The following is a 20,806-nucleotide window of genomic DNA, read 5'->3' as shown; positions in this document are numbered from 1 at the left end:
TCTGTTGTTTCCTCTTCACAAACATACCTGGAGTTGTGTTTTGTTTCATTCACACATGCATATTTAGACTGAATTCTCTCAAATAGAAAATGCTTAAGTGTTCCACTTAATGATGTCATGTGGTCATACAGGAAGTGTTTCACTGTGTTTTTTTAAATCCACACACCTTTACTAGAATTATTTGGATAATTTCAGCCCTGGAACTGTCAATCTCTACTGAACTAAAGGTAAAAAGTGGCTGTCACCATTACCTAACTACCTCTTCATGACATCACAAGGTGGAGCAGAACATTTTGAGCTTTGGAGATGTACAGACAGACTAATAATACAAGATTACTCAAACAAGTGTGAATGAAACAAAACACACACCAATTATGTTTTTTGTTGATGTAACATTATAACATGGCAAAAGCTCACAAGAGGCAGTTTTGTGTAATGCAGGGCCTTTAAATAATGAAATGTCCTGATGTAACTGTGATTTTGTTTACTATTTACACATTATATACTCATTTTAATGTTAGCTTTACTAGTATGGTATGCTCTTTAGCCCAAATGGCCCTTTCCCAGTTTTGCGATTGCCAGCCTTGTTGTGAGGTTGTGTTGTTACTACTCAGTGAGCAGAACATTGTGCCCAAAATGAGCCAAAGGAAGGCAATGAGAGAGGCAGGTTTAAGCCAAACACCCATGCCCATGTGGAAAGCCATTTAACCCAATAGAATAAATGAGGTGCACTGAATTTGAAGAGCCAACCAAAAAAGCTAATGTGAAATCAAGAGTCCGTGATATTAGGCTAGTTGTATTTAGGTAATTGGAGTTGACTTTTTGCATGAATAGTGAAGTTGCATGGTCAGATTGGATAATTCAGAAGCATATTTATGTTGCTTATATTAAAAATAAACTGGATATTTATTTAGAAGTTATAGCATTTTAAAGGGCCCACTGTTTAGCCATGCATTAAAGTGTGTATGACAGGTCACACTGCTCATTTTACTTAAACACAGTTAAGATCATTATATTTAAGAGTTTAATAAAAAGGTTTAAACATTTTTATTATTTATTAAATTTTTTTACACAATTTTTATCATTTTAAGGTTTAAAATTTTACTTTTCTTCCTGGTTGCAATTCATGACATCACGCCACAATCCATAACTGTTACCTAGCAACCATATTGTACACTGGGCCAAGTTATTATGAGATGTGTGAGATGTGTTTAGACAGAATTCTCTATAGTGCTGTCATCTATATAAAACTCTCTAAAATAAACTCTCCACTTCCTGTAATTGTAAACATATTTTAAAAACTTTTCTGAGCAGATTGCTTCTTTTGTGTAAAATCATAATTTATATTTACAAGTATTATCCTAACAAAATTAAGTCAAAATTTGGAAATAATCAGAACCTGTCATTAAAACGGCTGTACCAGCGTTTTTATTTTTTATTTTTTCACCTACTAGTAATAAAATAAAATGTGTGTCTCCCCAGGACAGATAGACTGTAAAGGCAGACCTTAGGGTCAAAATGACACCAGTGTGTGCTCTGATGTATAATTAGGCACTCTGTTAGCATGCTAGTTAGTTAGTTAGTTAGTCAGTTGTTAGTTGCTTGTTGGTATTACTATTACTCTGCTTATAAATGCTTGGAATGCATTAGGAAATCTATACTACTACATTATACACTACATTATGCTAAACTATACTTTTGATGTATTTAGTAACTAACAGCATTATAATGTTTCTCAAAAATGCTTCCCGTCCACAGGTATATGTCTTCTGGGTGCTAATCTATGAATCAATGAATCTACAAAGTTCTTCTGTTTTAGTGCATGCACATTTTCTGAATAAGCATTTCTTGTTTTGCCCATTTCAGCATTAAACATCCTACACAAAGTTACTATTGCTTTTAACCTCATCTGAACTTCCTCTCTCCTCAGGCCACCACTACCTTTATGTGTTCTGAATCCATTGCTGAATTACTTGGACATTTTTTTAAACGGCAAAACTTGAAAAAAAAAAAAAAAAAAAAGCAAAACTACACATGGGTGTCCACAAACAGTAGAAGTCTTAATAATTAACACACAACCTGTCCAAAATCTCAAAACTCTTTTAAAAATTATAGTATTGTTTTAATAAAATGATTTAAGGTTATTGTTGGCATTAAATCATGTTGACTTCCATCACTGCTTTGTTTGTGTGGTTTGCGTCGGGGGTACAGCACGCAGATAAATGGCCCGTTGGTATTGACTTCAATTTAGAAAATGCTGCCTCCACTTTTCTAAGAGCTTAGGGCACCTGAGGGGAATCTGCTCGGGCCAGAGGAAACGTGTGAGGCCAGGGTCAGGGCTGGAGTTTGGGCAAAGATTTACAACAAGAAGAACACACCGGAGCCATCAAGGTGAGTGTCCAGAAGCGATGCTGACAACACACAGATAAGGAAGATTACAGATCCAGCTTTAATAAAAACAGAACTGAATTATGCATAGGTCTTATAAAACTCTTTTTTGGACTTTTACAGTGTGAGAGTTATAGAAAGAGTTGAGGTAACCAATGAGTTTCAACTTTTTCAACTACCTGTTTAGCCATCAACAATCACTGTTTCACACACACTGATCATCCACAGGTTTAATGGTCCAAGTCTTGCCCAAGGACACACTGGCGATATGTATTAATTGAAACTACAGTCAAACTGCCAACCTTCCAGGCAACTTACCTGGCAAATCCAGAATGTTTTTTTCTGTTTATTTTATATAATTTTTTATTTGATATTATTATTTATTTTATACAGATAGAGGTCAGTCTGGTCACCGCTCCCTTCGTTGCGTCTGGCCAAACATAAGCGTCCAATCAGATTTAGTTTTTTTTTCGGTGACGCATGTGAAACAAAGGATCTTATTAGTCATCTTTCATTTACAAATAAAATTTTAAGAGACAGTCCGGAGTTTTGGACATAGGACTGCATTTTCTAGTTCCTAGAGTGTTGGAGATGTGCGGAGACACTTTTTTAAATATTTCATCCAGTCCTTGTATTTGCAGAGGTCACTGGTGCTAGGCTAGTGCATGTCAATGGCCATAGTTAGCCTGCCACTAAAAACAGTCTTACCCTCTCCATAAAACACCCAAAGCAAATCTATTATTACGCCAGACTGTCGATGTAAATGTCTGTGTTGATAGAATAATTTTAGAAGTAAAACCAATCTTGCATCTGAAGGATTTATGTCTGAGCAGCAGCAGTGAGTTGTACTTCCTGATAGAAAGCTTGGCAGCGGCGAACTGATATCACCTAGCACCTATCTTACCGGCAAAGTAAAAATCTGCTGCTGCTGAGAAAATGGTACTTCAGCAGGCGACAATTCATGCGATGCAAGGTTAGTCTTATTTCAAACATTATTCTATCAACACAAACATTCAAATCGATACTCTGGTGTAATAATAGTTTTACTTCGAGTGCTTTGTGGAGTGGCTAAGACTGTTTTTAGTGGCAGGCTAACATGCACTAACCTAGCACCAGCGACCTCTGCAAATACAAGGACTGGATATAATATTTTAAAAAGTGTCTCCACACGTCCACAACACTCTGACTAACAAGGAAATGAGGTCCTATGTCCAAAATTTCGGACTGTCCCTTTAATTTCTCTCACCACAGATTAACAGTTTAGTGTGTGGTTCATTGTTTCTGCAGACATTTGCAAGGTATTTCAGTCCACTGTGATACTTTTTCCCTTTATTTTTTCCAATACCAGTGGACACTGCACATCCACCTGTCAGTCATGGCCATCAGAAAACAGGGAGATTCAACAGTGACCAGACTCACATCTTTGTAAAGTATTGAAGAAGTGTGTATACTAGATCCTAGGCAACCAGACAACTGCTCTCCCTCCCTGAATCACTGCCTCTTACTTTGAAGTACAACTTTGAAGTAACATTTGAAAGAAAGAAAATGCTACAGAGATATGTTAATCATCATACTATTTCAGTCAAAGTCAAAACATCTCCCTGGAGACAAGTGGCAAACTCTCCAACAGAAAGGTGGTCTTTTAAAGGACTTATCTCTTATACGCCTTATCCTGCATATTTAGGCTGAGTTCTTATTTCAAACTGAAAACACTCTGTTCCACCTTCTGATGTCATGTGGTAATACTGGAAGTGCACCTTTAAGTAAATTAGTTTCAACTACAAAAAAAAAACACAACAATGAAGAGACTAGAGAAAGTAAGTTTTTTAACAGGAAAATCTCAAAATGTTCAATTTAATTACCATTTGAGTTTTGGAGACAAATCGATCATCTCTCTTTCCCCAAAACACCAATACACACCCCACTTGCCTTGACCTGACCCCCGCAACTCACAACTCGTACGCTCACTGGGAAACCCTCCACTGATAGATGGACTACAGCAGTACGCAGGCTCGGAGAAGGCTAGCCACGGGCACATATGTCACTGCTGCTTTTGGGGCCCCACATCACAGGCCTGGTCGGAAAGATATGGCGGCGTGTACGGAGAGGGGAGGGAGGGGGCACTATGATTCAACTAAATCTATTTACAAGCAGAGGCATGTTTGGCACCGGGCCAGGGCTAAGTGGATGAAAAGCAATAGGTTAAGATTGTGCCTTGGCGGAGTCCATAAGCCAGTCGTACTTCAAGCGTGTGATTTGACAGCCACAGGGGCCAGAGAATGCCCGGTGACGTACGAGGGCTGTTCCACAAGACTGAAAATACTACTGCTGCTACTGCGATTGTGGATTTAATTTTTTTTTTTTTTTTTTTGTGAAGTGTAATTTGTAACATTTGTGGTGAAGGGTCGCTTGTCTCCATGATGTTATTGCTTTGTTTGGAATGCTCCACAATATGGCATTAAACTTATAGATCTTGGATTTTTATTTTTTCATTACAAGAGAGTTTATTAAAACAACTTGAAACACGTGCATTCCTTCTGTAAGCAGGGTAGCCTCTCCACACTTTTGACTTGTGCTAGTTTCCATGGAGATATACACTGATACATTTAATGGCATATGATGGAAAATTCCAGGCAAATTAATACAATCTCCTTGGAGACAAGCAAGTTATATATTCTCCATCAGAAAAATTGGATTATATGACTGAGATTTCGGCAAACAAAATTCTTGAATGTGAATACAACCGTTTGTCATTACTGCAATGGTAAAGTTAAAGTTTTTATTTATTTATTTATTTATTTTTGTTATGTTTTTTCTCATGGGCATACCATTCACATAGTCACCAGTGTTCTCAAACATTAAAGACATTCAATACTTAAATGCAGATTATATTTTGCCACAAGACATAATAATATGTTCTGATAGTGGTGGGAATGGAACCCCGCTGTGATTCATGCTTGGATGTATAATTATCAGAGGCGGTGCTACCATTTGGCAAAAGTAGGTAGCTGCCTGGGGCCCCCAAACCTGGAGGAGCCCCCAACTAGTTGCCCTCAGTGCACCTAATGGCCAAGGCCTCAGAGCAATTAGATTTTCTCTCAATATGACTTTTAATGAAAGTAGTTTACTTTTAGAAAAGAAAAATAATTAATAATCATATGTAAAGGATGTAAACAAAAAATTTAATTGCACTAGCAAAAAAATAAATTAATAAAACTACTTTCAGATCTGGTTATCTAGACAACCAAAGTAATAAGACAAGTTTTACAATCCACCATAATTCAAATAAATAGAGATGTGCATGTCTCTAGAAAAATGTGGAAAAACAAACAATAAATATTAGGATTATTTGTTATTATTATTTATTATTTAATTATTATAATATTGCATTATAGTGAGGACCCCAAACTCAAGTTCACTCAGGGCCCCCAAATTTCTAACTCCGCCACTGATAATTATCAAACTGTTTGGTAGAGTCGTCTTCTGAACTTCTGAACAGACATAAAATTGTGTTTTTAGTTCATACTACAAACATCTGTCTGCTGGGATCATGCTGGTTATTAGACCAGTTGTTCCTATACTTCTCATACTGTTGTTAGCAGAACATCTACACATTTTCAAGGCATTCCAAATATTGTGAATTAACCATGAAAAAACTAAATGTATGATACAATTTCATTACAAAATGTCAAAACCATTTTTGATCAATTCATGAGAGCAGTGTGGATGCGAGCTTTCTGATTGGTTGCTGGCTTTCTGGAAGAGGCAGAGAAAGTTGAAGTTGGCAGAGCTAAGAACAACTAAGCATTTTCATCTTTAAAGTAACAGAATTATATTAAATGGAAATAAATAAATAAAAATATCAAAATCATGACTTCAATAAAATGACGATATAATTTTTTTCACCCACCCCTAACTCCAGATTCAGGTTTCTGATGACGTAACAACTTTCTAACATAACCAGCACAGCACGGCATAATCTCTCCCCCTTAACTAAACCAACTAGCCAATATATTGAACCATTTCATCTTAATTATGAAAACGTGCGAGGTGCGAGAATGCTCACAGTTTCATAAAAAACCCATTTGCCCTTGCCAGCGTTTAAACAAAGACACATCTCTTTGGAACTGGCTGCGGAGATAAAAATATGCTCAGGTCTATTCTTGTCCATAATGCAAGCTTTTAGGCAATTAAAGACTAGAGGGAGCTATGCAAAAGATGCTTATTTTGGAGAACATAATGGCCGACAGTATAAAGCTGCCTGCTGACTTGCATATAAAAATGATTAGTTTGCAGCCAGCACGTGTCAGCTCCCAAACCGGTAACATGTAAACTGCTTCACAAGGCTTCTCCCATATGTGTATATCTGGTATTCCTGACAGGGCTGATTCTAGCATGTGCAAAATGTACAGTGGCCCGGAGGTGCGACATCCAATTAGGGTTCATGCATGAAGACGAAAACAAAAATAGAGATTTAGTCAAAGAACAGCATTATGCATTGTTTGTGTTGTTATTGTTGTTTAAAAAGCTCTTGAGTAGCGTTGCTTTGGCATTTCATGCTTTAAAATTTAAAATAGTAGCTTTGTATAGAACCAGATATTATTTTTCCGCTTGCGTGCTCTACATACTGAAATATGATGTAGAGCTCCATCTACTGGCAGCAAAGGGAATTATCATAGCGAAGAAAAACTTAAAACAAACGCAATTTGAGGGCAGAAAGGCTTAGAACTCATTTCGTAATTATTTAGGGTCTTCAAAACTATGCAGGGTTTCTACATGTGACACAACAATACTGGGGTGTTTTGTGACTGCTCCGGGGGTGCAGACTTACTTCTCAAAATTCATCAAGTCAGACAAGCATGAATGAAGTAAAATACAACTTCAGGTGCAGGTTTGTTGAGGGAACAATATTATAACTATAATTATATCAATTATTGAATTATTATTAGTATTTATTTTAGATTTTTTTGAGGTGTGGTTACTCTTAAACTTAAACTTCCTTGTTGACATGACAAGCCTTTTTTCTTTTTTTTTTGACGCTTTTAAGTGTCTATACTGCTTTGAAGATCTAACTAACATCGTCTCCTTCATTCTGTTCACACTTCATTGCGATTGGTTAAATAAACGTATCACTCAGAGCATAACCGAGACTGACCAATGGGTCAGTTGGTGAGTTGGTGGGAAAAAGTGTCTTTGTTTGAGCTTGGAGCTGCATTCAAGAGAAAAAAAAAGAGAAAAAATTATCACAATATGGCTGTAGTAGAAGAAATTGTAATAGCCCGAGAGATTTGAAGAGAAAAGGCATGAGGCTGGAGTTCTAAAGCAGAAGAGGTTTATTTACCATCATCGTACCGGACCAGCATCCAGAGACAACACATTGTGATAGTCTTGTCCATTCCAATCTAGTCCAGTCTGGCTAAGCATCTTTTGTAGGGAATATTAACAATTCTCTTTGTAATTTGTATTCTGGATCTCAGTCTGTATTACCACAATTAGATTTTTATCAGTGTTTCGCCGAGCCCTGTTACAAATACAATACCAACACAATGATCAGGTACCACCATATGTTTTAGAGGATCTATAAACATGCTCCAGTCTAATTTATGCCAGGAACAGGCATTTATTTACCCTGTAATAAATCAATCAAACAGACAATCTGAATGCCAGGGTCAACTGTCAGTGGAGACATCTGCAAAATTACATTCGGCTTCTGGGGCCCCCTAGTGGATTTGGGACTCTGTGCTTGAGCCTATGTACAGCTAGCAACTCTTCAGACCACTCATTCCATCCTACATTCTGTTCAAATGTAGAAGCATCTTCCCCGTTTCATAGTCCTCTGTGTAAATTCACCCTTTTTTTTACTCGTAAATCTCAATGTTTGTTTTGACCTTGTGTTTCTCTGATTGGTTAATCTGCCTGTCAATCATGCCTATCTAAATTGGAGACAATAAGGTTCCAGACCCAGGCGTCTTTGTAAAGTTTTCTCAGAGCACGTAGTTGTGGCTGACCATATAACAGAAACAAAACCAATCAATGAAAATATTGTGAACTTTAAAAATGTGAAATACTTATCGCAAGGTGACCAAAAGCATGTTTAAAAGGGAATTCAAACTACAAAAATGCATAATGTGTTCTCAAAAAGGACTTTAAGAAAATGCATTTACAAAAACAGATTCTGAGTGTTTTGCTGTCCTTATCAGTACAAAATTATGCTTTTAAAGAATTTAAAGTGACAATTTTTTTTTCTCTCTTCTGCAAAGTTACCAGACCTTTTTTGTTCCATTCTCTTTAATTTACCCAAACTACTTCTTCTTCTACTTTATAACTAACATTTCCACAATACGGTCACCACTTTCTAGTCAATCTGTTTTCGGCAGGGGGTTAAGGCTCCTAGCTTCCAGATCTGAATGACTTTAGAAAATCTCAACTGTTTTCTGGTTCCCACACTGGCTCTGCACCCAAATCTGACAAAGTCTCTTTATAGTGCTGCCTGTTGGCACTAGGAGCGGCAGGCTAGTGGAGTTTGACACTGGCAGAATATTAAGATCGGTTAGCCAATCAGAAAGCAGCATGGGGGAGAGTTATTTGCATTTGAGAGGTAAGAAGACACATTGGCTTATGTATCTGTAGTTTGGAGAAAAATATGACTTAAATGGCCCATATCATGCTATTTTCTGATCTATGTTATAATATTTTCACATCACAGTTATACCCGGAATTATATTTTGTTTCGTTCACACATGTTTAACACACAAACCCTGCATGTTTAGGCTGTGTTCTTATCTTAAAACACTGTGATGTCATGTGGTAATACAGATAGTGCTCCATTGTGTTTATAAACTCTACACACCTTCACTAAAATAATTTGGATAATTTCAGTCTAAGAACTCCCAGAACTAAAGGTAAAAGGTAGCTGTTAATAGCCCTGTCACGATGACACATTTTGAAGTATGATAAATGCCAAGGACAGTCATTTTGGCCACTATTAGCTGAACTATATCTATACTGTATAATTTGTCTTATATTTCATCAGGCCCCTGTTCTACGCTTCCACTGTGTTTGGTTTTCACAATCAGAGCACAACGCACAACCAAACACAAAGTTTACACAGCAACACAATCTGATCCACTGCTCACAACCACCCCCAACAACGCAAAGTAACACACTGCTCACAACCACCCCAAACAACAGTAACACACTGCTCACAACCACCCCCAACAACACAAACAGACACCTGCTCACAACCACCCCAACCAACAACACCGCTCACAACACCCCAACAACAACACACACTGCTCACAACCACCCAACAACGCAAAGTAACACACTGCTCACAACCACCCCCAACAACACAAACAGACAACACCGCTCACAACCACCCCCAACAACGCAAAGTAACACACTGCTCACAACCACCCCCAACAACGCAAAGTAACACACTGCTCACAACAACACACTCCAACATCCCCAACAACGCAAAGTAACACACTGCTCACAACCACCCCAACAACACAACCAGACAACACCGCTCACAACCAGCCCCAACAACACAGCGTAATACACCGCTCACAACCAGCCCCAACAACACAGCGTAATACACCGCTCACAACCAGCCCCAACAACACAACCAGACAACACCGCTCACAACCAGGCCCAACAACACAACCTGATCCACCACTAACAACCAACCCCAACAACACAGCATAAACACACCGCTCACAACCAGCCCCAACAACACAACCTGACAACACCGCTCACAACCAGCCCCAACAACACAACCTGACAACACCGCTCACAACCAGCCCCAACAACACAACCAGACAACACCGCTCACAACCAGCCCCAACAACACAGCGTAACACACCGCTCACAACCACCTTCAACAACACAGCGTAATACACTGCTCACAAACCAACAACAACACAACCTGACAACACCGCTCACAACCAGCCCCAACAACACAACCTGACAACACCGCTCGCAACCAGGCCCAACAACACAACCTGATCCACCACTAACAACCAGCCCCAACAACGTCAATAAAACTAAAATAAGAGGCTATAGTCACAACACAAACGGCATCAGCACCACTCCTACAGCGCACAGCAGAACACCATAGCGGCTCCGTCACACCCACAAACTCACTTACAAACTATTTAACCATTAACACAATAACACTATTTACCTGTGAGGCTCCATTCTCAGATTTACCCCAAACTAACGAAAACAAGCATCTTATCTTTTCCAGGGGACTTATGCAGAGTGTATCTATCCACTGTCCTGTTGGTTCTGTCTCCAAAAGTGCATTATTCTCCAATATGAAGAGATGAAACTGGTCCCAGTCAAGTCCAGTCAAGTCCAGTCAGGAGGCCTGGGACGCAAGTGCACCAGCTTTCTGTAAAATTAGTCTTAATCCTACTTCCCACTTATAGTTAACAAATTTCAATCACGTATAGTTAAGTTCAAATTTCAATCACGTGATTTGAGTTTGCCTCGAGCTACTCCCCCAAGACGTACTGCAGGGCTGCACTGTACCACACTGCAATGCAAAACACCTGTAATTGAATAAATATAAGGTAGAGGTTTTTAATGTCATATTGTGGAACATTACAGGCAGAGTGAGGACATATCCACAGAAACGAGCAGGTGACAGATCCCAAACCAAAAACTTACATAGTGCACTGTTAAGGCTCACAATAATCCATTTTACATAATACAGGATCTTTAAATATGATTATCTTCTAAGTGTTTTTCAATATGCAATTTAGCACACAAGCATACTGATGCCAACTGTGGAGGAATAAGCTTCGTGTTCGCCATTTGTCGCTTTAACAAGGAAGCCATTACGTTTTCACAAGATGCTGTTACGTTTTAACGGTGAATCAAATTATTACAAGGCGGGCAAAAAGTCATTACATTATATTACTTGGATGAAGAAAAGATATTTAAAGGTGCACTATGCAGTTTTCTGGTGGAGGGTCTGTCACCTGTTTGTCTCCATAGCGAGGTTATTGCTCTGTCACACTGGTCTTCAGTATAGCAAGTTAAAGGTCCTATATTGTGCAAAATTCTCTCATGTGAGCCTTAAGCCATGTTATAATGCTGTTACCTAAGTTGTGTTTGAGTAATCCTTTATTATTAGCCTGACTACATCTCTAAAGCTGAAAATGCTCTGTTCCACCTTGTGATGTCATGATGGGGTAGTTTAAGTTAACAGCTGCATTTTACCTTTAGTTCAGTAGAGATTGGCAATTCCAGGGCTGAATTCATCCAAATGATTCTAGTGAAGGTGTAGGCAGTTTAAAAACACCATGGAGCACTTTGTATATTACCACATGACATCACAAGGAGTGGAACAGCATTTTCTATTTGTGAAGAAGAACTCTTCCTAAACATGTAGGTTTGAATGAATAAAACAAAACACAAACTGATGAGGAAACAACATTACAAGATTGATCAGAAAATAGTGTAATACTTTTAAAAAGCAGGTGATGGTATTTTAGACAGATAAAATCACATGTAATAGAATAGAAAGGAAATTAGCCATTCTGAGGAAGATAAGCCATTATGTGGAAAGCAATGATTTGTCACTTGTAATAGTGCACATTTAAAAACATGAAAATGTTTTGTTAATAGTGTTACAATGTCTTCCACTGGCATGTGTCCTCTGTTTTGTTAGCAATATACTAAGGCTACATAAGTGTATCCAGCCTTGCTGCACATGATCTTTTTGAAGAAGAAAAACTTTGCCAGCCTGATTCATCAGCCAGTTTCACTTTGTGGAAACCGTCTGACCTCGCAACATTGGATTTGTAAGATTCATGCACTGGACAGTAGACGGGTACTTTTTTTATTTAACCAATCGCTGCTATTTGGTCGTGATGTATGTAATGTACCAAATCCTGTAGGAAGAAGGGCAATAACATCTTTCACCTTGATAAAATTCACCAAACATTCTCTTTGTTCCAGCTTTAAATCCTCGATCTTGGGAATTGTTGCCAACACAGAAGGTATGGCTTCGTCTACATCCATCTCGACCGCTTTGTTTACTGTTGTGCTGTACCACAAAAGGGATCGAGACAGGCGTTTGAGTTTGACGCCCTGGCTTCAAAGCCCTTTGCTGACTGGCTGGTGTGCAGTCTACACCTTCCAGGGTTCTTGCAAAGTCTCTATTGTATTCCAATTCCTGACCTAGTCGCTGGAGAGAAATTAAATTGAGCGGAGGCACTAGGTGGCGCCAGCCTGGCTAAGATTTTGCAGGCATGGAGCTATAAAAATATTCAAATGCATTTTGTAAGAGTTTCATATTATTTTTTCCCCCTTGTATTTCAAAAAAATTGTCTTATCCCAGTATAAAGATATTGTATAAGTAGCATGTCAAAATAAATCCACTGTGTGCAGAATGCATCTAATTATAAAGCATTATTGTCTGATAATCAGGAAGTCTGCATTAGCATATTAGTTGTTCTTAGCATCACCATGGAACACTGCCCTTGCCTCTGAAAGTTGTGAAAGCCTTTTATAAACTCATTGTTGTGAATAATTAGAATGCTCCCAGTGCATAAGGTACAGTAGGAGAGGAACAATGATACAAACCATTCAAAATTAACTAATTGAATTTTTCATGTTTTTAAGATGGTAAAAATCAGGTACAGCCCCTTTAAGCCAAACCTGGTGATAGATGTGGGTTTCCAGGAGAGGCACTATACAGTAGGTGGGGGGAGGCAAACGCACAGCGGATTCTGCGATGGCAATATTTATCTTCAAGACAAGGATAGACAGGATTAGGAATGAGCACACCATTTGGGCAGCCTGTGTGAGATGGAGATGTTTAGGAGATAAAGTGTGAGGAGCAGATTGAGAAGGTTTGGACATGTACAGAGGAGGAGGATCAATAGACTGGAGTGTGCCTGGAGTCGCCCCAAGAGACCACAGAGGAGATTTATGGATGTAGGGCCAGAGGATGAGAAGTTAACTGGGGATGAGCAGAATACAGTGGGTGTATGGAAACAAAACATGATTAGATTGGCAAAATGCACAATTGATTTTAGAGATTTCCACCATGTTTTTAAATTGTTCTTTGATTAATGTCATACCTAGAGTTGTGTTTTGTTTAATTTGATGCAATTGCTTTATTGTATCATGACCATAGGCTGTATATTTAAATGGACATACCTAACACAGTAGCTGGCTCCACTGACTCTGGCTCCAGTTTACTTTACATTGAAAAATTATCACCCCTCTCTTTGTAACTGCTCCAGTGAGCCTCGCTATTTTTTGTGTTAACCTGCTCTACATCATCCTGGAGTTATTAAAGCTATAACAGTTACTCACTGTCCTCACATGTATACAGTTCATATGACTGCACTGAGCTCTATAAGGATAATACTGTGTTCCCTTGTGAAAGAATGTCAATTGCTTACTTGATTAATTACTAATCTTACTTGTCCAAAATAAATATATAAATACAAATTAAATGTAAAAAAATAAAATAAAATGTACCCCATAACTGCTTCATTTGACTGGAGGCGAACGCTATGGGTGACGTCACACTCTATTAGTCCACTTCTTTATACAGTCTATCATTACTGACTGACTGATGTGACTGATTGGGAGCCCCAATTATTGCAAGGCAGTCATTTTTTCATGCATATTTCCACAAGCAAGCAGACTCCCCTTATTAAAAATATTACAAAATGCAGTCCAAGAGGTGACTAATACCGGTTTAGAAAGCTTTTGAAAAGCATAATAACAGGACATAGCGGTTAGTTCAGAAACAGAATAACTCTACCTACTTTATATCAGCAACACGGAAAATGTCAGCCAAAGAGCAGAGACAGTTTATGTGTAAGGACATTTAAAGCATTTTTCTGACAGTTTAAACATTCATTTAACAGAATGAAGATGTTACCATTTCATTTTATTAGTCCAGTCTTACCTATTATGGAATGTACATTACGGTTGCTAGGTAACAGTGAATTACCTCTACATAAGTCAGATCTGCTGCCCATATCAAAAATATAAACTTCATCAAAGCTGAAAAAGACACAAAAAAAAAACAACTCCACACTTTTAAATATGATCGTTTTTAGCGTAGTGAGTAGTCAACCCTGTCATACCCACTTTAAACACTTGATCCAAAATGGCTGCTTGCATAATTTAACATTTACCAGCCCGACCTTTATTTAGCGCTCCCCGCTCCGCTGCATCCTCCCTTTACCTCGTTACCACAGGGTCTGTGGTTCCAACCCCTAACCTAAACCCACACAAGCAGACAAGCGCGTAATGAAGTTCACCCAATAAAAATATAAGCACCCACCCAATCCCCCACCCACCCACTCCCCATACCCACTCCTCCAGAACACCTTCCTTAACTCACCCACTTTATCCCTCCCTGCGCAAAATCCATCACGACACTAATGGCAAAAGCAAATATAATTAACTGGGCTTTGTTCAATCATACGTGGAAAATAATAATAATAATAACAATAAAGGATAGATGAATAAATAGCGCTAAGGGTAATTTCCTGGCGGTTTATTTATATATTTTCCAGATGAATAGTGTGTACTGTCATAATAGCTTTTTATCAGTGGGCCTGTTACACATGGGCGATTGTAAGGTCACATAAAATACAGGAGCAGTGGGACACATTGTAAATAAACAAATAAAAGAAATGAAACAATGAGTTTAATGTTTCACCGTGATTTATTATAACTTTGGGAATTTTTTTTTATTTTTATTTTTTTCAGATCACCCAGCCCTTCATGCAACCAGGCCCTCGTGAGACTAATTTACCTTTATATTATTTATACCACTGTAAAAAATACATTGCAACTTGACTTAAGATATATTTTTAATTCAAATTAAAGATACACTATGTATCTTGAGGGACTGTCTCCATGGTGATGTTATTATTTTGCTGTGGAATATTCCACAGTTTGGCATTACTGGTTAATGATTGAACTCATCCATTTAAATGCAAGTGATGTCCTCATGCTTAGTTACAGATCAGACCTGTGAAGAGGGCAGACAGTAAGAAAGCATGTTTTTTCAGCAAAAAAGCACTTTTTTTTTTTTTTTTTTTTTTGATAGATAAGACAAATACTCTACTTTGGAATATTCCAGACAAAGCAACTCTCTGTAGAGACAAGAAAGTGGCAAATCCTAGACAAGAAACGTTACAGTTCAATGAAAAAAATATTCAGATTTTTTAAATCATGTGACAGTGGCTCAGTTGGTAGATCAGACCTGTCAAACTCAGGCCCGGGTACCAAATATCGCCCACGATATAATAGTATTTGGCCCGCGAGATGATATCAAATATGTATTAGAGCTGGCCCACAGGCTACAGATAGGCTTGAGAGACATTTATTTAAGATGTTGTTATTATTTCATATTATGCTTGTTCTGGATTCAATGTTTAAGCAAAACTATTATTAAACATTTATTTTAATAAGATGATTTAACATTACATATCTCGAAAGAAGAGAAAACATACAGATGTTGTTGATATTTTTCAGTAAATATTTTGTTTGGCCCACGACTTAGTTCCAGTTTTTAATTTTGTCCTCTTTGAAGGGTTTCAGTTTGACACCCTTGTGGTAGCGTGTTTGTCCACCAGTCCAAAGGTTGGCGGTTCAAATCCCTCTCTTGACATGAAAATCATTGATAGAGCGGTCAGATCCACTTACCCACAGGTTGACGGTGTGATTCCAACTCCCACCGATGAATGCTGTTGTGTTCTTGAGCAAGACATTTACACACTGGTGTAAAAAAGTGTGTGCGAATGGATGAGTGGGTTCCTTGATGTAAATGCTTTGAGTGCATTGAAGGTGTAAAAGGTGCTATTAAACTTGCGTGAATGAAACAAAACACAACTCTAGGTATGATTGTGATGACAAAACATCATAATAGATCAGGAAAAAGGGTAATACGGGCTATTTAAAATGTGAACTTTGAACAGAATCCTATTATTAAAAAATCACAATAGCATATTTTTCAGCCTTACTCACATCCCACTTCAGTCTTAGTAATTGTAGAATGACATTCCCACCACAGCCACTCATCATTGCATTGATTTAACTCTGTTTCTCCTTAACGTACAGATTTCCCCGGTGTGGCCATGATAGGATTTGGATATGACTCTGTTTACCGCCAGTTTGTGACCACCTATACAAAACCAGCTTTGCGTGTGCTCTCAATTGCACCCAATCAATAAAATCCATGGCAGGGCATTGTTCTTATTATGGTGCGTTTGTCAGACACGATGTGACTCTGGGGTGATGGATTTCTGAAATAAAGCAGCCGGTTGTTGCGGAGAGGTGGATTATGGGTACAAACAGATGAGGTGTGAGTTGATAGACGCGCTCATTTGCATGGCGGTGCCAAAACTATCTGGTCTGGCCTCACATGCATTTGAATGGAAGACCTGGGCGGTGTAATGACTTTTGAGTAGGCTGGGAGAAAGCACTGAGCAGTGGAAAGTCAAAGCAACAATCGGTAAACCTATTATCATTACTATGGATGTACTGACAAATAGAAAACAAATAAATTTAAAGGTGTACCACACAACTTTTCTGGTGGAGGGTCCTCTACCTATTTGCCTCCATGAAGATGTGTATTGCTTTGCCTAGAATGTTCCATAGTATGACATTAAACTTATACATCTAGCATTTATTGATGACGGGTGTTTCTATTTGTCCCAAACACAATAATTCCTTCTGTGAATAGGTGCGACTCTCCACAGATCTGAATTGTAATGTAGTGTAGTGCTGTCTGATCTATACTGTGAAACATTCTATTTTTTTTTGCGATCCATCCTCCATCAATTTTTTCCCCAAAATCCCCCAATCCCGAGCTTATGGAGGGAATGAAAGAGGGAATATTACATACTATACTTCTGTATAGTATTAAATGGTTACACATGAGATTTAGATCACTATGTTACTATACTATACTGTTTTGAAAATTCTATAGACGCTGAAAACAACATATTAACATGTTTGATAAGTTTCATTTTTGTTTTTGATCCTGTGAGAGAAGTATGAATGAGAAGTAATATTGTGCATAGATGGTCACAATGTGTTAGCCAAGCTGGCGCCACCTAGTGTCTCCGCTCAATTTTATTTCTCTCCAGCGACTAGGTAAGTAAGTAAGTCTTTATTTATATAGCGCTTTCACAGACATTTCTGTCCCCAAAGACGCTTTACACTTTATTCAGCATTCATTCATACAGCATTATTCATTCACTCTATACCCTGGTGATGGTAAGCTACTATTGTAGCCACTGACAGAAGCGCGGCAGCCATGCCACTCGGCGCCATCGGTCCCTCCGACCATCACCATCACTAATGCACACACCACTTTCATACTAGGCAAATTGGGCGAAGTGTCTTGCCTAAGGACACAATGACTGAATTGATTGTATTTAACTGACCTTGACTATCAACTGTTTATGCAGCATGTTTTGGGTTGATGGGGGAAACCGGAGCGCCCGGAGGAAACCCATCCAGACACAGGGAGAAACATGCAAACTCCATACAGAAAGGCCCAGGCGACCCCGGAAGTGCAAGTCCGGGCAGGATTTAAAGTCGGAACAAGGAGAATGTTTGGTGAATTTTATCAAGGGCAAAACTGTTATTGCCCTTCTTCCTGCGGGATTTGGGAAAAGCATAATATACCAAATAGCCCCATTAGCGGCTCATTACACGCATCACGACCAAATAGCAGTGAGTGGTTAAATTAAAAAAGTATCCGCCGACCGTCAACCGAATGAATCCTAATGCTGCGAGGTCAGACAGTTTCCATGAAGTGAAACTGGCCGATGAATCAGGCTAACAATATGTTGGATTTGGTCATAAATACCGTTGAATTATGTAGATACTAATATCAGCTGGAAAGGTAATATTTTTCTTTGTGGCACAGAGGTTTAGCAGTTAGCCTTCCTGCCTCAAAACAAAAAAAGTACCCAGTTCAATTTACAGGCTGGGTGTAGGCTTTCTTTGTCAACCTAAAATATGTAAATGCTAAATCTGTCTCTCAAGGGTCTTGGCTCAAAATCTGGAGATGGGTACTCTGGCACTGTACTGTTGTTGCTGATCCGAAACAGTTGCCTGAGCAGTGTATAAGGATGGTCAAATGTAGAGGACGAATTTAATTTTGGAGACAATAAAAATGAGTTGACTCATAGGACTGGGCGATATGACAAAACAATAAAATAATATCAATCACAATTTTTATTCCCCTCATGTTTACTGTTTATAATTTTAGATTCATTAAAAACAAAGAAAAATTGTTTGGATTCCGTGATCAGGAACTTTAACTTCAACATTGCCAATCTACACAAAAATATACAAATCTAATGCCTTATACTTGTATTACACTTTACAAGCTGGTCAAAGTCAAACATCGTACTCTAGTCATTCATTCACTCTACATTCTGGTGGTAAGATACTATTATAGCCACAGCCGCCCTTAGTATGAATGGTAATCGATCTTCTGACCTTTAGATTGGAGGACCACTGACAATTCACTAACAATTCTTCCTCCAAAGTCTGCACTTTGCTAGCCTGATTCATCAGCTGGTTTCACTTTGTGGAAATTGTCTGACCTTGCAGCATTAGAATTTGTTCGCTCGATGGCAGGCAGGTACTTTTTTTTTATTTTACAAATCGCTGCTATTTGGTCGTGATGTATGTAATGCGCCAAATTCACGTAGGAAGAAGGGCAATAACGTCTTTCCCATTGATAAAATTCACCAAACATTCTCTTTGATCCAGCTTTAAATCCTTGATCACGGGAATTGTTGCCAACACAGAATGTATGACTTTTTTACATCCATCTCGACCGCTTTGTTTACTGTTGTGCTGTACTACAAAAGTGACCCAGACAGATGCTTGAGTTTGACATCATGGCTTCACAGCTCTTCACTGATTGGCCAGTGCGCGGTCTACAACTTCCGGGATTCTTGCAAACCGTCTAGTGTATTCCAATTCCTGACCTAATCAGTGGAAAGAAATTAAATTGAGCGGAGGCACAAGGTGGCACCAGCCTGACTATCACTTTGCCCCCAAACCACATGCTTTTAATGACAGGGTATGATAGACTGTACCCTCTTAATTTAAAAGGCCATTGCAAAACTATATTCTGATCTGTTATAATGTTATTTCCTCACCAAAAGCATACCAGAAGTTGTTTTGTTTCATTCACACGTTTAACACACAAACCCTACAAATTTAGTTCTTCTCTCAAACTAAAAAAAAAAGCCAGTTCCACCTTGTGATGTCATGTAGTAATTCAGGAAGTGCTCCACTGTATTCTTAAACTCCATAGACCTTCACTAGAATCATTTGGATAATTTCAGTCAATCTCTATTTAATAAAATATAGCTGTTAACTTTAAAACCAACACAAAAAAATATGACATCACAAAGTGGACCAGGGCATTTTGAGATGTAGACAGACTAATGAAACAAAACATAAGTCTATGTATGTTTTTGAGGTGGTAACATTTTAACATGATCTGATCATTGACAATTTGAAATTATTGAATCTCGACAACGTGCACTCAACATATGTAGTGTTGAGTCCAGTATAACAAATATTCTACCTATGTCTTTGTATATGTAACACGGTTGACATAAGCAAATCCTCCATGTATCAGCTTTGTCCCACATCTCCAACATGTTTATATGATTTCTTGCAATGTTCCACAGTGTTTCAAACCATGCCACTTTTATAGATCCCAACTTTCTCCTGAAAAGTGGTGCACGCAGCATATGTTCCTGCTTTATGAATGAGACCCCAGGACTTCTTTTCATTATCTGCTGACAAGAAAGATGATTTCTACTGCCAACATATGCTGCCTGTCTCTCCCAGCTTCACCCATAAGGGATTATAATTTACAGGAAAGAGGACAGCCTGCTTTTAATACACAATAAGAACGTAAATACCAAGACATTACAAAGCTATGGGATGCAAAAGAGAGGGTTGTCAAGGTTTCACCCCAGATGCACTACTGCAATTTGTGTGTTTTATTTTATTCTTGGATATGTTATCTTGGTTAAAGGCCCTATATTATGCAAAACTGACTCTTGTGAGCTTTAAGCCACGTTATAAGGTTGTTAAAAACACGCCTAGAGTTGTCTTTAGTTTCATTCACATGTTTCCGTAATTCCTTGTGATGTAGTAGTTTTCAAGTTAACAGATACCTTTTACCTTTAGTTCAATAAGAGATAAGGCAATTCCAGATCTGAAATTTTCCAAATATCCTAAATATTCAGGGTTTATGTGTTAAATGTGTGAATGAAACAAAACACACCTCCAGGTCTGTTTTTGACAAGGTAACAACATCATAACATAGAGCATAATATAGGCCCTTAAAAGATAGTTTAAGGACATTTGTGAAGTCTTAATGATA

The sequence above is a fragment of the Boleophthalmus pectinirostris genome, unplaced genomic scaffold (genome assembly GCF_026225935.1).
Source record: "Boleophthalmus pectinirostris isolate CB_2022bp ecotype Guang Dong unplaced genomic scaffold, ASM2622593v1 HiC_scaffold_2, whole genome shotgun sequence".
NCBI lineage: Eukaryota > Metazoa > Chordata > Actinopteri > Gobiiformes > Gobiidae > Boleophthalmus > Boleophthalmus pectinirostris.
Note: the sequence above shows the minus strand (reverse complement) of the source record.